Raw genomic sequence first — 20,040 nt, 5'->3', positions numbered from 1 at the left:
TTCGATAGCTAACCATGACATGTTTTTTGGGTATATTTTTTGATCAAATTTTGCCAAAAATTGACCAAGTAAGTCCTCGTTAGTATAGTGTGAAGTGTCTCCGCCTTTCATGCGGGAGCTGGGGTTCAATTCCCCGATGGGGTGTTTTGAACTTTTAATCTCTTTTTTTGCATGCTGTTTCACTTTGTTTCATTGAGATAACAAAAATGCCTTATCTAAATTGAATCCAGGGATTATGTCAACTTGAAAAAAATCTTGCATGTAAGCTTCATGGCCAGTGCTACAAGTAGAATTTAGGAGGTCCCCATGACCTGGTTTTGGGTATATTTATCAAAGTAATAAATAGTGATTCAATACACTGCTTGGTTAGAGCAGGAGAAAAGACTTTAGAGTGCTATGCATTGCAAGAGTAAAATTATGTTGTCAAAATTACTGACTTTTCATTTTCCAAATAATAGGTTAAATATTTCTTTAGGGTTTTAAATTAGCTTGAAAAAATTTAGCATATAATCTCTTTAGCGAATGGCATACACATTTCGATAGCTAACCATGACATGTTTTTTGGGTATATTTTTTGATCATATTTTGCCAAAAATTGACCAAGTAAGTCCTCGTTAGTATAGTGTGAAGTATCCCCGCCTGACCTGCAGAGGACCGGGGTTTGATTTCTCGACTGGGAGTTTTGAACTTTCAATCGCTTTTTTTTCTTGCTGTTTCACTTTGTTTCATTGAGATAACAAAAATGCCTTATCTAAATTGAATCCAGGGTTTATGTCAACTTGAAAAAATCTTCCATGTAAGCTTCATGGCCAGTGCTACAAGTAGAATTTACGAGGTCCCCATGACCTGGTTTTGGGTATATTTATCAAAGTAATAAATAGTGATTCAATACACTGCTTGGTTAGAGCAGGAGAAAAAACTTTAGAGTGCTATGCATTGCAAGAGTAAAATTATGTTGTCAATATTACTGACATTTCATTTTCCAAATAATAGGTTAAATATTTCTTTAGGGTTTTAAATTAGCTTGAAAAAATGTAGCATATAATCTCTTTGGCCAATGACATACAAATTTCGATAGCTAACCATGACATGTTTTTTGGGTATATTTTTTGAACATATTTTGCCAAAAATTGACCAAGTAAGTCCTCGTTAGTATAGTGTGAAGTGTCTCCGCCTTTCATGCGGGAGCTGGGGTTCAATTCCCCGATGGGGTGTTTTGAACTTTTAATCTCTTTTTTTGCATGCTGTTTCACTTTGTTTCATTGAGATAACAAAAATGCCTTATCTAAATTGAATCCAGGGATTATGTCAACTTGAAAAAAATCTTGCATGTAAGCTTCATGGCCATTGCTACAAGTAGAATTTACGAGGTCCCCATGACCTGGTTTTGAGTATATTTATCAAAGTAATAAATAGTGATTCAATACACTGCTTGGTTAGAGCAGGAGAAAAGACTTTAGAGTGCTATGCATTGCAAGAGTAAAATTATGTTGTCAATATTACTGACTTTTCATTTTCCAAATAATAGGTTAAATATTTCTTTAGGGTTTTAAATTAGCTTGAAAAAATTTAGCATATAATCTCTTTAGCGAATGGCATACACATTTCGATAGCTAACCATGACATGTTTTTTGGGTATATTTTTTGATCATATTTTGCCAAAAATTGACCAAGTAAGTCCTCGTTAGTATAGTGTGAAGTATCCCCGCCTGACCTGCAGAGGACCGGGGTTTGATTTCTCGACTGGGAGTTTTGAACTTTCAATCGCTTTTTTTTCTTGCTGTTTCACTTTGTTTCATTGAGATAACAAAAATGCCTTATCTAAATTGAATCCAGGGTTTATGTCAACTTGAAAAAATCTTGCATGTAAGCTTCATGGCCAGTGCTACAAGTAGAATTTACGAGGTCCCCATGACCTGGTTTTGGGTATATTTATCAAAGTAATAAATAGTGATTCAATACACTGCTTGGTTAGAGCAGGAGAAAAGACTTTAGAGTGCTATGCATTGCAAGAGTAAAATTATGTTGTCAATATTACTGACATTTCATTTTCCAAATAATAGGTTAAATATTTCTTTAGGGTTTTAAATTAGCTTGAAAAAATGTAGCATATAATCTCTTTGGCCAATGACATACAAATTTCGATAGCTAACCATGACATGTTTTTTGGGTATATTTTTTGAACATATTTTGCCAAAAATTGACCAAGTAAGTCCTCATTAGTATAGTGTGAAGTGTCTCCGCCTTTCATGCGGGAGCTGGGGTTCAATTCCCCGACGGGGAGTTTTGAACTTTTAATCTCTTTTATGTGTGCTGTTTCACGTTGTTTCATTGAGATAACAAAAATGCCTTATCCAAATTGAATCCAGGGTTTATGTCAACTTGAAAAAAAGCTTGCATGTAAGCTTCATGGCCAGTGCTACAACTACAGTTTGCGAGGTTCCCAAGACCTGGCTTTAGGTATATTTATCAAAGTAATAAATAGTTATTCAATACACTGCTTGGTTAGAGCAGAAGAATAGACTTTAGAGTTCTATGCATTGCAAGAGTAAAATTATGTTGTCAAAATTACTGACTTTTCATTTGCCAAATAATAGGTTCAATATTTCTTTAGGGTTTTAAATTAGCTTGAAAAAATGTAGCATATAATCTCTTTGGCCAATGACATACACATTTCGATAGCTAACCATGACATGTTTTTTGGGTATATTTTTTGATCATATTTAGCCAAAAATTGATCAAGTAAGTCCTCGTTAGATTAGTGTGAAGTATCCCCGCCTGACCTGAAGAGGACCGGGGTTTGATTTCTCGACTGGGAGTTTTGAACTTTCAATCACTTTTTTTGCATGCTGTTTCACTTTGTTTCATTGAGATAACAAAAATGCCTTATCTAAATTGAATCCAGGGTTTATGTCAACTTGAAAAAATCTTGCATGTAAGCTTCATGGCCAGTGCTACAAGTAGAATTTACGAGGTCCCCATGACCTGGTTTTGGGTATATTTATCAAAGTAATAAATAGTGATTCAATACACTGCTTGGTTAGAGCAGGAGAAAAGACTTTAGAGTGCAATGCATTGCAAGAGTAAAATTATGTTGTCAATATTACTGACTTTTCATTTTCCAAATAATAGGTTAAATATTTCTTTAGGGTTTTAAATTAGCTTGAAAAAATGTAGCATATAATCTCTTTGGCCAATGACATACACATTTCGATAGCTAACCATGACATGTTTTTTGGGTATATTTTTTGATCAAATTTTGCCAAAAATTGACAAAGTAAGTCCTCGTTAGTATAGTGGTGAGTATCCCTGCCTGTCACGTGGGAGACCGGGGTTCAATTCCCTGACGTGGAGTTTTGAACTTTTGATCTCTTTTCTGTGTGCTGTTTCACGTTGTTTCATTGAGATAACAAAAATGCCTTATCCAAATTGAATCCAGGGTTTATGTCAACTTGAAAAAAATCTTGCATGTAAGTTTCATGGCCAGTGCTACAAGTACAGTTTGCGAGGTCCCCATGACCTGGCTTTAGGTATATTTATCAAAGTAATAAATAGTTATTCAATACACTGCTTGGTTAGAGCAGGAGAATAGACTTTAGAGTGCTATGCATTGCAAGCGTAAAATTATGTTGTCAAAATTACTGACTTTTCATTTGCCAAATAATAGGTTAAATATTTCTTTAGGGTTTTAAATTAGCTTGAAAAAATGTAGCATATAATCTCTTTGGCCAATGACATACACATTTCAATAGCTAACCATGACATGTTTTTTTGTATATTTTTTGATCATATTTTGCCAAAAATTGACCAACTAAGTCCTCGTTAGTATAGTGTGAAGTATCCCCACCTGACCTGCGGGAGACCGGGGTTTGATATCTCGACTGGGAGTTTTGAACTTTCAATCTCTTTTTTTGCATGCTGTTTCACGTTGTTTCATTGAGATAACAAAAATGCCTTATCTAAATTGAATCCAGGGTTTATGTCAACTTGAAAAAATCTTGCATGTAAGCTTCATAGCCAGTGCTACAAGTAGAATTTACGAGGTCCCCATGACCTGGTTTTGGGTATATTTATCAAAGTAATAAATAGTGATTCAATACACTGCTTGGTTAGAGCAGGAGAAAAGACTTTAGAGTGCTATGCATTGCAAGAGTAAAATTATGTTGTCAATATTACTGACATTTCATTTTCCAAATAATAGGTTAAATATTTCTTTAGGGTTTTAAATTAGCTTGAAAAAATGTAGCATATAATCTCTTTGGCCAATGACATACAAATTTCGATAGCTAACCATGACATGATTTTTGGGTATATTTTTTGAACATATTTTGCCAAAAATTGACCAAGTAAGTCCTCGTTAGTATAGTGTGAAGTGTCTCCGCCTTTCATGCGGGAGCTGGGGTTCAATTCCCCGATGGGGTGTTTTGAACTTTTAATCTCTTTTTTTGCATGCTGTTTCACTTTGTTTCATTGAGATAACAAAAATGCCTTATCTAAATTGAATCCAGGGATTATGTCAACTTGAAAAAAATCTTGCATGTAAGCTTCATGGCCAGTGCTACAAGTAGAATTTAGGAGGTCCCCATGACCTGGTTTTGAGTATATTTATCAAAGTAATAAATAGTAATTCAATACACTGCTTGGTTAGAGCAGGAGAAAAGACTTTAGAGTGCTATGCATTGCAAGAGTAAAATTATGTTGTCAATATTACTGACTTTTCATTTTCCAAATAATAGGTTAAATATTTCTTTAGGGTTTTAAATTAGCTTGAAAAAATTTAGCATATAATCTCTTTAGCGAATGGCATACACATTTCGATAGCTAACCATGACATGTTTTTTGGGTATATTTTTTGATCATATTTTGCCAAACATTGACCAAGTAAGTCCTCGTTAGTATAGTGTGAAGTATCCCCGCCTGACCTGCAGAGGACCGGGGATTGATTTCTCGACTGGGAGTTTTGAACTTTCAATCGCTTTTTTTTCTTGCTGTTTCACTTTGTTTCATTGAGATAACAAAAATGCCTTTTCTAAATTGAATCCAGGGTTTATGTCAACTTGAAAAAATCTTGCATGTAAGCTTCATGGCCAGTGCTACAAGTAGAATTTACGAGGTCCCCATGACCTGGTTTTGGGTATATTTATCAAAGTAATAAATAGTGATTCAATACACTGCTTGGTTAGAGCAGGAGAAAAGACTTTAGAGTGCTATGCATTGCAAGAGTAAAATTATGTTGTCAATATTACTGACATTTCATTTTCCAAATAATAGGTTAAATATTTCTTTAGGGTTTTAAATTAGCTTGAAAAAATGTAGCATATAATCTCTTTGGCCAATGACATACAAATTTCGATAGCTAACCATGACATGTTTTTTGGGTATATTTTTTGAACATATTTTGCCAAAAATTGACCAAGTAAGTCCTCGTTAGTATAGTGTGAAGTGTCTCCGCCTTTCATGCGGGAGCTGGGGTTCAATTCCCCGATGGGGTGTTTTGAACTTTTAATCTCTTTTTTTGCATGCTGTTTCACTTTGTTTCATTGAGATAACAAAAATGCCTTATCTAAATTGAATCCAGGGATTATGTCAACTTGAAAAAAATCTTGCATGTAAGCTTCATGGCCAGTGCTACAAGTAGAATTTAGGAGGTCCCCATGACCTGGTTTTGGGTATATTTATCAAAGTAATAAATAGTGATTCAATACACTGCTTGGTTAGAGCAGGAGAAAAGACTTTAGAGTGCTATGCATTGCAAGAGTAAAATCATGTTGTCAAAATTACTGACTTTTCATTTTCCAAATAATAGGTTAAATATTTCTTTAGGGTTTTAAATTAGCTTGAAAAAATTTAGCATATAATCTCTTTAGCGAATGGCATACACATTTCGATAGCTAACCATGACATGTTTTTTGGGTATATTTTATGATCATATTTTGCCAAAAATTGACCAAGTAAGTCCTCGTTAGTATAGTGTGAAGTATCCCCGCCTGACCTGCAGAGGACCGGGGTTTGATTTCTCGACTGGGAGTTTTGAACTTTCAATCGCTTTTTTTTCTTGCTGTTTCACTTTGTTTCATTGAGATAACAAAAATGCCTTATCTAAATTGAATCTAGGGTTTATGTCAACTTGAAAAAATCTTCCATGTAAGCTTCATGGCCAGTGCTACAAGTAGAATTTACGAGGTCCCCATGACCTGGTTTTGGGTATATTTATCAAAGTAATAAATAGTGATTCAATACACTGCTTGGTTAGAGCAGGAGAAAAGACTTTAGAGTGCTATGCATTGCAAGAGTAAAATTATGTTGTCAATATTACTGACATTTCATTTTCCAAATAATAGGTTAAATATTTCTTTTGGGTTTTAAATTAGCTTGAAAAAATGTAGCATATAATCTCTTTGGCCAATGACATACAAATTTCGATAGCTAACCATGACATGTTTTTTGGGTATAATTTTTTAAACATATTTTGCCAAAAATTGACCAAGTAAGTCCTCGTTAGTATAGTGTGAAGTGTCTCCGCCTTTCATGCGGGAGCTGGGGTTCAATTCCCCGATGGGGTGTTTTGAACTTTTAATCTCTTTTTTTGCATGCTGTTTCACTTTGTTTCATTGAGATAACAAAAATGCCTTATCTAAATTGAATCCAGGGATTATGTCAACTTGAAAAAAATCTTGCATGTAAGCTTCATGGCCAGTGCTACAAGTAGAATTTAGGAGGTCCCCATGACCTGGTTTTGGGTATATTTATCAAAGTAATAAATAGTGATTCAATACACTGCTTGGTTAGAGCAGGAGAAAAGACTTTAGAGTGCTATGCATTGCAAGAGTAAAATTATGTTGTCAATATTACTGACTTTTCATTTTCCAAATAATAGGTTAAATATTTCTTTAGGGTTTTAAATTAGCTTGAAAAAATTTAGCATATAATCTCTTTAGCGAATGGCATACACATTTCGATAGCTAACCATGACATGTTTTTTGGGTATATTTTTTGATCATATTTTGCCAAAAATTGACCAAGTAAGTCCTCGTTAGTATAGTGTGAAGTATCCCCGCCTGACCTGCAGAGGACCGGGGTTTGATTTCTCGACTGGGAGTTTTGAACTTTCAATCGCTTTTTTTTCTTGCTGTTTCACTTTGTTTCATTGAGATAACAAAAATGCCTTATCTAAATTGAATCCAGGGTTTATGTCAACTTGAAAAAATCTTGCATGTAAGCTTCATGGCCAGTGCTACAAGTAGAATTTACGAGGTCCCCATGACCTGGTTTTGGGTATATTTATCAAAGTAAGAAATAGTGATTCAATACACTGCTTGGTTAGAGCAGGAGAAAAGACTTTAGAGTGCTATGCATTGCAAGAGTAAAATTATGTTGTCAATATTACTGACATTTCATTTTCCAAATAATAGGTTAAATATTTCTTTAGGGTTTTAAATTAGCTTGAAAAAATGTAGCATATAATCTCTTTGGCCAATGACATACAAATTTCGATAGCTAACCATGACATGTTTTTTGGGTATATTTTTTGAACATATTTTGCCAAAAATTGACCAAGTAAGTCCTCGTTAGTATAGTGTGAAGTGTCTCCGCCTTTCATGCGGGAGCTGGGGTTCAATTCCCCGATGGGGTGTTTTGAACTTTTAATCTCTTTTTTTGCATGCTGTTTCACTTTGTTTCATTGAGATAACAAAAATGCCTTATCTAAATTGAATCCAGGGATTATGTCAACTTGAAAAAAATCTTGCATGTAAGCTTCATGGCCAGTGCTACAAGTAGAATTTAGGAGGTCCCCATGACCTGGTTTTGGGTATATTTATCAAAGTAATAAATAGTGATTGAATACACTGCTTGGTTAGAGCAGGAGAAAAGACTTTAGAGTGCTATGCATTGCAAGAGTAAAATTATGTTGTCAATATTACTGACTTTTCATTTTCCAAATAATAGGTTAAATATTTCTTTAGGGTTTTAAATTAGCTTGAAAAAATTTAGCATATAATCTCTTTAGCGAATGGCATACACATTTCGATAGCTAACCATGACATGTTTTTTGGGTATATTTTTTGATCATATTTTGCCAAAAATTGACCAAGTAAGTCCTCGTTAGTATAGTGTGAAGTATCCCCGCCTGACCTGCAGAGGACCGGGGTTTGATTTCTCGACTGGGAGTTTTGAACTTTCAATCGCTTTTTTTTCTTGCTGTTTCACTTTGTTTCATTGAGATAACAAAAATGCCTTATCTAAATTGAATCCAGGGTTTATGTCAACTTGAAAAAATCTTGCATTTAAGCTTCATGGCCAGTGCTACAAGTAGAATTTACGAGGTCCCCATGACCTGGTTTTGGGTATATTTATCAAAGTAATAAATAGTGATTCAATACACTGCTTGGTTAGAGCAGGAGAAAAGACTTTAGAGTGCTATGCATTGCAAGAGTAAAATTATGTTGTCAATATTACTGACATTTCATTTTCCAAATAATAGGTTAAATATTTCTTTAGGGTTTTAAATTAGCTTGAAAAAATGTAGCATATAATCTCTTTGGCCAATGACATACAAATTTCGATAGCTAACCATGACATGTTTTTTGGGTATATTTTTTGATCAAATTTTGCCAAAAATTGACCAAGTAAGTCCTCGTTAGTATAGTGTGAAGTGTCTCCGCCTTTCATGCGGGAGCTGGGGTTCAATTCCCCGATGGGGTGTTTTGAACTTTTAATCTCTTTTTTTGCATGCTGTTTCACTTTGTTTCATTGAGATAACAAAAATGCCTTATCTAAATTGAATCCAGGGATTATGTCAACTTGAAAAAAATCTTGCATGTAAGCTTCATGGCCAGTGCTACAAGTAGAATTTAGGAGGTCCCCATGACCTGGTTTTGGGTATATTTATCAAAGTAATAAATAGTGATTCAATACACTGCTTGGTTAGAGCAGGAGAAAAGACTTTAGAGTGCTATGCATTGCAAGAGTAAAATTATGTTGTCAAAATTACTGACTTTTCATTTTCCAAATAATAGGTTAAATATTTCTTTAGGGTTTTAAATTAGCTTGAAAAAATTTAGCATATAATCTCTTTAGCGAATGGCATACACATTTCGATAGCTAACCATGACATGTTTTTTGGGTATATTTTTTGATCATATTTTGCCAAAAATTGACCAAGTAAGTCCTCGTTAGTATAGTGTGAAGTATCCCCGCCTGACCTGCAGAGGACCGGGGTTTGATTTCTCGACTGGGAGTTTTGAACTTTCAATCGCTTTTTTTTCTTGCTGTTTCACTTTGTTTCATTGAGATAACAAAAATGCCTTATCTAAATTGAATCCAGGGTTTATGTCAACTTGAAAAAATCTTCCATGTAAGCTTCATGGCCAGTGCTACAAGTAGAATTTACGAGGTCCCCATGACCTGGTTTTGGGTATATTTATCAAAGTAATAAATAGTGATTCAATACACTGCTTGGTTAGAGCAGGAGAAAAAACTTTAGAGTGCTATGCATTGCAAGAGTAAAATTATGTTGTCAATATTACTGACATTTCATTTTCCAAATAATAGGTTAAATATTTCTTTAGGGTTTTAAATTAGCTTGAAAAAATGTAGCATATAATCTCTTTGGCCAATGACATACAAATTTCGATAGCTAACCATGACATGTTTTTTGGGTATATTTTTTGAACATATTTTGCCAAAAATTGACCAAGTAAGTCCTCGTTAGTATAGTGTGAAGTGTCTCCGCCTTTCATGCGGGAGCTGGGGTTCAATTCCCCGATGGGGTGTTTTGAACTTTTAATCTCTTTTTTTGCATGCTGTTTCACTTTGTTTCATTGAGATAACAAAAATGCCTTATCTAAATTGAATCCAGGGATTATGTCAACTTGAAAAAAATCTTGCATGTAAGCTTCATGGCCATTGCTACAAGTAGAATTTACGAGGTCCCCATGACCTGGTTTTGAGTATATTTATCAAAGTAATAAATAGTGATTCAATACACTGCTTGGTTAGAGCAGGAGAAAAGACTTTAGAGTGCTATGCATTGCAAGAGTAAAATTATGTTGTCAATATTACTGACTTTTCATTTTCCAAATAATAGGTTAAATATTTCTTTAGGGTTTTAAATTAGCTTGAAAAAATTTAGCATATAATCTCTTTAGCGAATGGCATACACATTTCGATAGCTAACCATGACATGTTTTTTGGGTATATTTTTTGATCATATTTTGCCAAAAATTGACCAAGTAAGTCCTCGTTAGTATAGTGTGAAGTATCCCCGCCTGACCTGCAGAGGACCGGGGTTTGATTTCTCGACTGGGAGTTTTGAACTTTCAATCGCTTTTTTTTCTTGCTGTTTCACTTTGTTTCATTGAGATAACAAAAATGCCTTATCTAAATTGAATCCAGGGTTTATGTCAACTTGAAAAAATCTTGCATGTAAGCTTCATGGCCAGTGCTACAAGTAGAATTTACGAGGTCCCCATGACCTGGTTTTGGGTATATTTATCAAAGTAATAAATAGTGATTCAATACACTGCTTGGTTAGAGCAGGAGAAAAGACTTTAGAGTGCTATGCATTGCAAGAGTAAAATTATGTTGTCAATATTACTGACATTTCATTTTCCAAATAATAGGTTAAATATTTCTTTAGGGTTTTAAATTAGCTTGAAAAAATGTAGCATATAATCTCTTTGGCCAATGACATACAAATTTCGATAGCTAACCATGACATGTTTTTTGGGTATATTTTTTGAACATATTTTGCCAAAAATTGACCAAGTAAGTCCTCATTAGTATAGTGTGAAGTGTCTCCGCCTTTCATGCGGGAGCTGGGGTTCAATTCCCCGACGGGGAGTTTTGAACTTTTAATCTCTTTTATGTGTGCTGTTTCACGTTGTTTCATTGAGATAACAAAAATGCCTTATCCAAATTGAATCCAGGGTTTATGTCAACTTGAAAAAAAGCTTGCATGTAAGCTTCATGGCCAGTGCTACAACTACAGTTTGCGAGGTTCCCAAGACCTGGCTTTAGGTATATTTATCAAAGTAATAAATAGTTATTCAATACACTGCTTGGTTAGAGCAGAAGAATAGACTTTAGAGTTCTATGCATTGCAAGAGTAAAATTATGTTGTCAAAATTACTGACTTTTCATTTGCCAAATAATAGGTTCAATATTTCTTTAGGGTTTTAAATTAGCTTGAAAAAATGTAGCATATAATCTCTTTGGCCAATGACATACACATTTCGATAGCTAACCATGACATGTTTTTTGGGTATATTTTTTGATCATATTTAGCCAAAAATTGATCAAGTAAGTCCTCGTTAGATTAGTGTGAAGTATCCCCGCCTGACCTGAAGAGGACCGGGGTTTGATTTCTCGACTGGGAGTTTTGAACTTTCAATCACTTTTTTTGCATGCTGTTTCACTTTGTTTCATTGAGATAACAAAAATGCCTTATCTAAATTGAATCCAGGGTTTATGTCAACTTGAAAAAATCTTGCATGTAAGCTTCATGGCCAGTGCTACAAGTAGAATTTACGAGGTCCCCATGACCTGGTTTTGGGTATATTTATCAAAGTAATAAATAGTGATTCAATACACTGCTTGGTTAGAGCAGGAGAAAAGACTTTAGAGTGCAATGCATTGCAAGAGTAAAATTATGTTGTCAATATTACTGACTTTTCATTTTCCAAATAATAGGTTAAATATTTCTTTAGGGTTTTAAATTAGCTTGAAAAAATGTAGCATATAATCTCTTTGGCCAATGACATACACATTTCGATAGCTAACCATGACATGTTTTTTGGGTATATTTTTTGATCAAATTTTGCCAAAAATTGACAAAGTAAGTCCTCGTTAGTATAGTGGTGAGTATCCCTGCCTGTCACGTGGGAGACCGGGGTTCAATTCCCTGACGTGGAGTTTTGAACTTTTGATCTCTTTTCTGTGTGCTGTTTCACGTTGTTTCATTGAGATAACAAAAATGCCTTATCCAAATTGAATCCAGGGTTTATGTCAACTTGAAAAAAATCTTGCATGTAAGTTTCATGGCCAGTGCTACAAGTACAGTTTGCGAGGTCCCCATGACCTGGCTTTAGGTATATTTATCAAAGTAATAAATAGTTATTCAATACACTGCTTGGTTAGAGCAGGAGAATAGACTTTAGAGTGCTATGCATTGCAAGCGTAAAATTATGTTGTCAAAATTACTGACTTTTCATTTGCCAAATAATAGGTTAAATATTTCTTTAGGGTTTTAAATTAGCTTGAAAAAATGTAGCATATAATCTCTTTGGCCAATGACATACACATTTCAATAGCTAACCATGACATGTTTTTTTGTATATTTTTTGATCATATTTTGCCAAAAATTGACCAACTAAGTCCTCGTTAGTATAGTGTGAAGTATCCCCACCTGACCTGCGGGAGACCGGGGTTTGATATCTCGACTGGGAGTTTTGAACTTTCAATCTCTTTTTTTGCATGCTGTTTCACGTTGTTTCATTGAGATAACAAAAATGCCTTATCTAAATTGAATCCAGGGTTTATGTCAACTTGAAAAAAATCTTGCATGTAAGTTTCATGGCCAGTGCTACAAGTACAGTTTGAGAGGTCCCCATGACCTGGTTTTGGATATATTTATCAAAGTAATAAACAGTGATTCAATACACTGCTTGGTTAGAGCAGGAGAAAAGACTTTAGAGTGCTATGCATTGCAAGAGTAAAATTATGTTGTCAATATTACTGACTTTTCATTTGCCAAATAATAGGTTAAATATTTCTTTAGGGTTTTAAATTAGCTTGAAAAAATGTAGCATATAATCTCTTTAGCCAATGACATACAAATTTCGATAGCTAACCATGAAATGTTTTTTGGGTATATTTTTTGATCATATTTTGCCAAGAATTGACCAAGTAAACCCTCGTTAGTATAGTGTGAAGTGTCTCCGCCTGTGATGCGGGAGCTGGGGTTCAATTCCCCGATGGGGAGTTTTGAACTTTTAATCTCTTTTTTTGCATGCTGTTTCACTTTGTTTCATTGAGATAACAAAAATGCCTTATCTAAATTGAATCCAGGGATTATGTCAATTTGAAAAAAATCTTGCATGTAAGCTTCATGGCCTGGGCTACAAGTAGAATTTAGGAGGTCCCCATGACCTGGTTTTGGGTATATTTATCAAAGTAATAAATAGTGATTCAATACACTGCTTGGTTAGCGCAGGAGAAAAGACTTTAGAGTGCTATGCATTGCAAGAGTAAAATTATGTTGTCAATATTACTGACTTTTCATTTTCCAAATAATAGGTTAAATATTTCTTTAGGGTTTTAAATTAGCTTGAAAAAATGTAGCATATAATCTCTTTGGCCAATGTCATACACATTTCGATAGCTAACCATGACATGTTTTTTGGGTATATTTTTTGATCAAATTTTGCCAAAAATTGACCAAGTAAGTCCTCGTTAGTATAGTGCTGAGTATCCCCGCCTGTCATGTGGGAGACCGGGGTTCAATTCCCCGACGGGGAGTTTTGAACTTTTGATCTCTTTTCTGTGTGCTGTTTCACGTTGTTTCATTGAGATAACAAAAATGCCTTATCCAAATTGAATCCAGGGTTTATGTCAACTTGAAAAAAATCTTGCATGTAAGTTTCATGGCCAGTGCTACAAGTACAGTTTGCGAGGTCCCCATGACCTGGCTTTAGGTATATTTATCAAAGTAATAAATAGTTATTCAATACACTGCTTGGTTAGAGCAGGAGAATAGACTTTAGAGTGCTATGCATTGCAAGCGTAAAATTATGTTGTCAAAATTACTGACTTTTCATTTGCCAAATAATAGGTTAAATATTTCTTTAGGGATTTAAATTAGCTTGAAAAAATGTAGCATATAATCTCTTTGGCCAATGACATACACATTTCAATAGCTAACCATGACATGTTTTTTGTGTATATTTTTTGATCATATTTTGCCAAAAATTGACCAAATAAGTCCTCGTTAGTATAGTGTGAAGTATCCCCACCTGACCTGCGGGAGACCGGGGTTTGATTTCTCGACTGGGAGTTTTGAACTTTCAATCTCTTTTTTTGCATGCTGTTTCACGTTGTTTCATTGAGATAACAAAAATGCCTTATCTAAATTGAATCCAGGGTTTATGTCAACTTGAAAAAAATCTTGCATGTAAGTTTCAATGCCAGTGCTACAAGTACAGTTTGAGAGGTCCCCATGACCTGGTTTTGGATATATTTATCAAAGTAATAAACAGTGATTCAATACACTGCTTGGTTAGAGCAGGAGAAAAGACTTTAGAGTGCTATGCATTGCAAGAGTAAAATTATGTTGTCAATATTACTGACTTTTCATTTTCCAAATAATAGGTTAAATATTTCTTTAGGGTTTTAAATTAGCTTGAAAAAATGTAGCATATAATCTCTTTGGCCAATGACATACAAATTTCGATAGCTAACCATGACATGTTTTTTGGGTATATTTTTTGATCATATTTTGCCAAGAATTGACCAAGTAAGCCCTCGTTAGTATAGTGTGAAGTGTCTCCGCCTGTGATGCGGGAGCTGGGGTTCAATTCCCCGACGGGGAGTTTTGAACTTTTAATCTCTTTTTTTGCATGCTGTTTCACTTTGTTTCATTGAGATAACAAAAATGCCTTATCTAAATTGAATCCAGGGATTATGTCAACTTGAAAAAAATCTTGCATGTAAGCTTCATGGCCTGGGCTACAAGTAGAATTTAGGAGGTCCCCATGACCTGGTTTTGGGTATATTTATCAAAGTAATAAATAGTGATTCAATACACTGCTTGGTTAGCGCAGGAGAAAAGACTTTAGAGTGCTATGCATTGCAAGAGTAAAATTATGTTGTCAATATTACTGACTTTTCATTTTCCAAATAATAGGTTAAATATTTCTTTAGGGTTTTAAATTAGCTTGAAAAAATGTAGCATATAATCTCTTTGGCCAATGGCATACACATTTCGATAGCTAACCATGACATGTTTTTTGGGTATATTTTTTGATCAAATTTTGCCAAAAATTGACCAATTAAGTCCTCGTTAGTATAGTGCTGAGTATCCCCGCCTGTCATGCGGGAGACCGGGGTTCAATTCCCCGACGGAGAGTTTTGAACTTTTAATCTCTTTTATGTGTGCTGTTTCACGTTGTTTCATTGAGATAACAAAAATGCCTTATCCAAATTGAATCCAGGGTTTATGTCAACTTGAAAAAAATCTTGCATGTAAGTTTCATGGCCAGTGCTACAAGTACAGTTTGCGAGGTCCCCATGACCTGGCTTTAGGTATATTTATCAAAGTAATAAATAGTTATTCAATACACTGCTTGGTTAGAGCAGGAGAATAGACTTTAGAGTGCTATGCATTGCAAGCGTAAAATTATGTTGTCAAAATTACTGACTTTTCATTTGCCAAATAATAGGTTAAATATTTCTTTAGGGTTTTAAATTAGCTTGAAAAAATGTAGCATATAATCTCTTTGGCCAATGACATACACATTTCAATAGCTAACCATGACATGTTTTTTGTGTATATTTTTTGATCATATTTTGCCAAAAATTGACCAACTAAGTCCTCGTTAGTATAGTGTGAAGTATCCCCACCTGACCTGCGGGAGACCGGGGTTTGATATCTCGACTGGGAGTTTTGAACTTTCAATCTCTTTTTTTGCATGCTGTTTCACGTTGTTTCATTGAGATAACAAAAATGCCTTATCTAAATTGAATCCAGGGTTTATGTCAACTTGAAAAAAATCTTGCATGTAAGTTTCATGGCCAGTGCTACAAGTACAGTTTGAGAGGTCCCCATGACCTGGTTTTGGATATATTTATCAAAGTAATAAACAGTGATTCAATACACTGCTTGGTTAGAGCAGGAGAAAAGACTTTAGAGTGCTATGCATTGCAAGAGTAAAATTATGTTGTCAATATTACTGACTTTTCATTTGCCAAATAATAGGTTAAATATTTCTTTAGGGTTTTAAATTAGCTTGAAAAAATGTAGCATATAATCTCTTTAGCCAATGACATACAAATTTCGATAGCTAACCATGAAATGTTTTTTGGGTATATTTTTTGATCATATTTTGCCAAGAATTGACCAAGTAAGCCCTCGTTAGTATAGTGTGAAGTGTCTCCGCCTGTGATGCGGGAGCTGGGGTTCAATTCCCCGATGGGGAGTTTTGAACTTTTAATCTCTTTTTTTGCATGCTGTTTCACTTTGTTTCATTGAGATAACAAAAATGCCTTATCTAAATTTAATCCAGGGATTATGTCAATTTGAAAAAATCTTGCATGTAAGCTTCATGGCCTGGGCTACAAGTAGAATTTAGGAGGTCCCCATGACCTGGTTTTGGGTATATTTATCAAAGTAATAAATAGTGATTCAATACACTGCTTGGTTAGCGCAGGAGAAAAGACTTTAGAGTGCTATGCATTGCAAGAGTAAAATTATGTTGTCAATATTACTGACTTTTCATTTTCCAAATAATAGGTTAAATATTTCTTTAGGGTTTTAAATTAGCTTGAAAAAATGTAGCATATAATCTCTTTGGCCAATGTCATACACATTTCGATAGCTAACCATGACATGTTTTTTGGGTATATTTTTTGATCAAATTTTGCCAAAAATTGACCAAGTAAGTCCTCGTTAGTATAGTGCTGAGTATCCCCGCCTGTCATGCGGGAGACCGGGGTTCAATTCCCCGACGGGGAGTTTTGAACTTTTGATCTCTTTTCTGTGTGCTGTTTCACGTTGTTTCATTGAGATAACAAAAATGCCTTATCCAAATTGAATCAAGGGTTTATGTCAACTTGAAAAAAATCTTGCATGTAAGTTTCATGGCCAGTGCTACAAGTACAGTTTGCGAGGTCCCCATGACCTGGCTTTAGGTATATTTATCAAAGTAATAAATAGTTATTCAATACACTGCTTGGTTAGAGCAGGAGAATAGACTTTAGAGTGCTATGCATTGCAAGCGTAAAATTATGTTGTCAAAATTACTGACTTTTCATTTGCCAAATAATAGGTTAAATATTTCTTTAGGGTTTTAAATTAGCTTGAAAAAATGTAGCATATAATCTCTTTGGCCAATGACATACACATTTCAATAGCTAACCATGACATGTTTTTTGTGTATATTTTTTGATCATATTTTGCCAAAAATTGACCAAATAAGTCCTCGTTAGTATAGTGTGAAGTATCCCCACCTGACCTGCGGGAGACCGGGGTTTGATTTCTCGACTGGGAGTTTTGAACTTTCAATCTCTTTTTTTGCATGCTGTTTCACGTTGTTTCATTGAGATAACAAAAATGCCTTATCTAAATTGAATCCAGGGTTTATGTCAACTTGAAAAAAATCTTGCATGTAAGTTTCAATGCCAGTGCTACAAGTACAGTTTGAGAGGTCCCCATGACCTGGTTTTGGATATATTTATCAAAGTAATAAACAGTGATTCAATACACTGCTTGGTTAGAGCAGGAGAAAAGACTTTAGAGTGCTATGCATTGCAAGAGTAAAATTATGTTGTCAATATTACTGACTTTTCATTTGCCAAATAATAGGTTAAATATTTCTTTAGGGTTTTAAATTAGCTTGAAAAAATGTAGCATATAATCTCTTTAGCCAATGACATACAAATTTCGATAGCTAACCATGAAATGTTTTTTGGGTATATTTTTTGATCATATTTTGCCAAGAATTGACCAAGTAAGCCCTCGTTAGTATAGTGTGAAGTGTCTCCGCCTGTGATGCGGGAGCTGGGGTTCAATTCCCCGATGGGGAGTTTTGAACTTTTAATCTCTTTTTTTGCATGCTGTTTCACTTTGTTTCATTGAGATAACAAAAATGCCTTATCTAAATTTAATCCAGGGATTATGTCAATTTGAAAAAATCTTGCATGTAAGCTTCATGGCCTGGGCTACAAGTAGAATTTAGGAGGTCCCCATGACCTGGTTTTGGGTATATTTATCAAAGTAATAAATAGTGATTCAATACACTGCTTGGTTAGCGCAGGAGAAAAGACTTTAGAGTGCTATGCATTGCAAGAGTAAAATTATGTTGTCAATATTACTGACTTTTCATTTTCCAAATAATAGGTTAAATATTTCTTTAGGGTTTTAAATTAGCTTGAAAAAATGTAGCATATAATCTCTTTGGCCAATGTCATACACATTTCGATAGCTAACCATGACATGTTTTTTGGGTATATTTTTTGATCAAATTTTGCCAAAAATTGACCAAGTAAGTCCTCGTTAGTATAGTGCTGAGTATCCCCGCCTGTCATGCGGGAGACCGGGGTTAAATTCCCCGACGGGGAGTTTTGAACTTTTGATCTCTTTTCTGTGTGCTGTTTCACGTTGTTTCATTGAGATAACAAAAATGCCTTATCCAAATTGAATCCAGGGTTTATGTCAACTTGAAAAAAATCTTGCATGTAAGTTTCATGGCCAGTGCTACAAGTACAGTTTGCGAGGTCCCCATGACCTGGCTTTAGGTATATTTATCAAAGTAATAAATAGTTATTCAATACACTGCTTGGTTAGAGCAGGAGAATAGACTTTAGAGTGCTATGCATTGCAAGCGTAAAATTATGTTGTCAAAATTACTGACTTTTCATTTGCCAAATAATAGGTTAAATATTTCTTTAGGGTTTTAAATTAGCTTGAAAAAATGTAGCATATAATCTCTTTGGCCAATGACATACACATTTCAATAGCTAACCATGACATGTTTTTTGTGTATATTTTTTGATCATATTTTGCCAAAAATTGACCAAATAAGTCCTCGTTAGTATAGTGTGAAGTATCCCCACCTGACCTGCGGGAGACCGGGGTTTGATTTCTCGACTGGGAGTTTTGAACTTTCAATCTCTTTTTTTGCATGCTGTTTCACGTTGTTTCATTGAGATAACAAAAATGCCTTATCTAAATTGAATCCAGGGTTTATGTCAACTTGAAAAAAATCTTGCATGTAAGTTTCAATGCCAGTGCTACAAGTACAGTTTGAGAGGTCCCCATGACCTGGTTTTGGATATATTTATCAAAGTAATAAACAGTGATTCAATACACTGCTTGGTTAGAGCAGGAGAAAAGACTTTAGAGTGCTATGCATTGCAAGAGTAAAATTATGTTGTCAATATTACTGACTTTTCATTTTCCAAATAATAGGTTAAATATTTCTTTAGGGTTTTAAATTAGCTTGAAAAAATGTAGCATATAATCTCTTTGGCCAATGACATACAAATTTCGATAGCTAACCATGACATGTTTTTTGGGTATATTTTTTGATCATATTTTGCCAAGAATTGACCAAGTAAGCCCTCGTTAGTATAGTGTGAAGTGTCTCCGCCTGTGATGCGGGAGCTGGGGTTCAATTCCCCGACGGGGAGTTTTGAACTTTTAATCTCTTTTTTTGCATGCTGTTTCACTTTGTTTCATTGAGATAACAAAAATGCCTTATCTAAATTGAATCCAGGGATTATGTCAACTTGAAAAAAATCTTGCATGTAAGCTTCATGGCCTGGGCTACAAGTAGAATTTAGGAGGTCCCCATGACCTGGTTTTGGGTATATTTATCAAAGTAATAAATAGTGATTCAATACACTGCTTGGTTAGCGCAGGAGAAAAGACTTTAGAGTGCTATGCATTGCAAGAGTAAAATTATGTTGTCAATATTACTGACTTTTCATTTTCCAAATAATAGGTTAAATATTTCTTTAGGGTTTTAAATTAGCTTGAAAAAATTTAGCATATAATCTCTTTGGCCAATGGCATACACATTTCGATAGCTAACCATGACATGTTTTTTGGGTATATTTTTTGATCAAATTTTGCCAAAAATTGACCAATTAAGTCCTCGTTAGTATAGTGCTGAGTATCCCCGCCTGTCATGCGGGAGACCGGGGTTCAATTCCCCGACGGAGAGTTTTGAACTTTTAATCTCTTTTATGTGTGCTGTTTCACGTTGTTTCATTGAGATAACAAAAATGCTTATCCAAATTGAATCCAGGGTTTATGTCAACTTG

The sequence above is a fragment of the Taudactylus pleione genome, unplaced genomic scaffold, assembly GCF_031769625.1.
Source record: "Taudactylus pleione unplaced genomic scaffold, aTauple2 ptg000117l, whole genome shotgun sequence".
NCBI lineage: Eukaryota > Metazoa > Chordata > Amphibia > Anura > Myobatrachidae > Taudactylus > Taudactylus pleione.
This window is presented reverse-complemented; position numbering follows the sequence as displayed.